General features: G+C 46.4%; 1 pseudogene; it reads left to right on the plus strand.

Annotated features, from left to right (window-relative positions):
- The first annotated feature begins 335 nt into the window (after positions 1 to 335).
- On the plus strand, positions 336 to 1,685 carry LOC142184817 (nuclear factor 7, brain-like; annotated as a pseudogene).
- The last annotated feature ends 1,135 nt before the right edge of the window (positions 1,686 to 2,820 follow it).

A 2,820-nucleotide genomic window follows, 5' to 3' on the forward strand; every position in this document is an offset into this window, starting at 1 on the left:
CCGGACGCCATTTGCAGCACTTGTATTATTGACACTTCCAGAGGGAGCGGATACACAGGAGACATGTACTGGGCTGGGTCATATATAACCAGCTGCTCCTTGTATACAGCAGAGCTTCTGATCTACCACTGTCACTCTCCGTGTGAATCCAAGGAATGAACCAAGAAACACCAGGTCGTATCCTCAGTAGACAATGCAGTCCTCTCCTCCTCTCCTTCTCTGAGGACTTTGTGCATCACATAGAAACAGAAACAACAAGGTACAGGAAGCCAGGATTACTCTCACCGTGTCTTTTTTGGTTTCTGCTTTCAGGTTCCCGATAGTGTCTTTGCACTATGGAGTCACTGGGCGGTGAGCTGATCTGCTGCATCTGTCTGGACATCTACAATGACCCCATGATGCTGTCCTGTGGCCATAACTTCTGTCTTCAGTGCATTCACCGTGCTCTGGCCGCCACCAATAGATCTGGACATTACACCTGCCCCGAGTGCAAGATACAGTATGACCAATAGCCTGTGAAACTAAGAAACCTAAAGCTGCGAAACATAATACAAGGTCTGCAGGCGAATTCTCAGAAGAAACTACAACATTCACTTTCGGACCTTACCAGAGAGCGAGAAGCCACCGAGCAGAGGATTGACAATCTCAATGAACAGAAAAGTAAAATTCAAGAAACCTCGGATAGTCTGGAGAAGGTAATAAACCAATTCTTTACTATGATAGAAGAAGATATCAAGAAATTCCATATCAAGAAATTCGCTGTGCTGGGCGAGATCTCTAGAAATAAGGAACATGCCCTGGGACAGGTCTCCAGATTCATCCAGGAGCTGGAGATGAGGAAGCACGAGCTGTCCAAGAAGATACAGGAGACCCAGGAGATGCTCCATGTTGACGATCCCACAACCGTTTTACAACAGGGGCCTGGAAACTAGGACAGGTATCACCAAAGTGACAGCGTTACGGTTTATTTGGACCAGACACCCATCAGCTTGACATTGAAGCGGTGCTTGTCCAGTCTCATTCATATGCTGTCTGAATTCATCCATTCGAGCCCTGGGCTAAAGCCTTCGGATGTATTCCTGGATATAAAATCCGCCTGTAACTATATACGTGTATCACCCGACTGCAGATCGGCCTCTTACGTTAATGTGGATCAAGGGTATCCGGAAGGCCCGCAGCGCTTCAATGTCTGTCAGGTTCTCAGCACAGCATTATTGGGTGGTGGATGTGCGTAAGGCCAAAGAATGGATTGTCGGAGTGGTTTACCAGACCATGGACAGGAAATCACTGGCCGATGAGGCCTACATAGGTTTCAATGACAAGTCGTGGGGTCTGGAATACCGTCAGCACCACCATTGTCTTTCTGCTCTTCACAATAAAGTGAGGGCAGAAGTGGCTGCGAACTCTCCTACACATCTGCTCGGTGTGTATGTGAACTATCAATCTGGACTCATATCCTTTTACCAGCTGGGTGACCATATGAGACATTTATATAGCTTTTCTGCCCCCTTCACCGAGATCCTTTATGCCGCCTTCTGTGTGTTCCCAGACAGTTGCATAACAATCCGAAAAAGGGAGCCTCGGTATAAGGCAGGGCGGTGACTTCTACTCCCTGTGCTAATTTTACATATGGACCACATCACACATTTCTAAGTTAGTTGGCTTAGGGGTTAGTGATAGTAGTCATACCGATGGTCTGCAGAGTTTAGCGCAGGAGTGGGGATGCCATATCTGCAACCAATGCGCACCAATGACCAATGTCACCTTAGGAACGCTTCCTTCCATCTATTAGATGACACGTTAGGCGTGACATGGGGGACATCTGCCTTATAGTCACGGCCTACAGTAAGCACATAGTCATGTGTAACCAGCCATAGAGACACAGCTTTCTTTTTGGAATGAGTGCTATTGTTAGGCCCCTCTTCCTATCCTCATGCCTGCTAGACTATAGGCCAGTATACACACTAGATCTAAGTCTTCCTGTTCCTCACGTGTCTCCATTTGCTCTATAAAGATTTCCTTGAGGATCACTTGTGTACTATTAGTGGATAGAACAGATCTCAATGTCCTACATTTACATAAGTAATCCTAGCCCCTGGTCATGGAGAGTGTTATTGTGGACACAACAGGGGCTGAGCACACTGATAGTGAATGTAAATGACCCCCTGATGCACCAGGAGTTACAGGATAGCCCCATCAATCTATACACACCTACAGTATGTGGGAAGTAGAGGAGGGACTTTGTCTATGTGATATAATGGAGGTGATAATGGCTTGTCTTCACAGGCATAACTTGAAGCTTTTGGGCCTTGATAATGGAGGCCTGTAATGGAGGCCCCTACTTACCATGTGCTGTCTAGATTACTGGGGTCTTACTATGTTGGCCTTTGGGGCTTCCTCAGCCTCAGGATTTATAGAAATGTTTTGGGGGTGAAATTTTCTTTTACTAATAATCATTTATTTTAGCAAGAGAAAATCAAAGACAGAAATGTGATCTGATTAAAGGGGAACTCCAGCAACGCTGTGCCTGAAGAGAGGAGCACGACAGAGGGATACAAAGAACCGTGCGTCACCTGATCATATGGCAGGACATCATTAATGTTATTATAGTTGTCACCTTATGGAGGCCTCTGCTGGCACAGACATGTATGGGGGGGTAGATTGCAGACACTACTACATACAGGGGACACTAAGGCTACATATTGGCACTGGAGTCTCCGGCGTAGTATGCGTTCCAAATCACCAAGTCCTGCAAATCCAACTTTCTCATCCGATAGGGTCAGTATAACAGAACAGACACTCGATGGATCCCATTATGGT

Source organism: Leptodactylus fuscus, chromosome 11 (genome assembly GCF_031893055.1).
Source record: "Leptodactylus fuscus isolate aLepFus1 chromosome 11, aLepFus1.hap2, whole genome shotgun sequence".
Classification (NCBI taxonomy): domain Eukaryota; kingdom Metazoa; phylum Chordata; class Amphibia; order Anura; family Leptodactylidae; genus Leptodactylus; species Leptodactylus fuscus.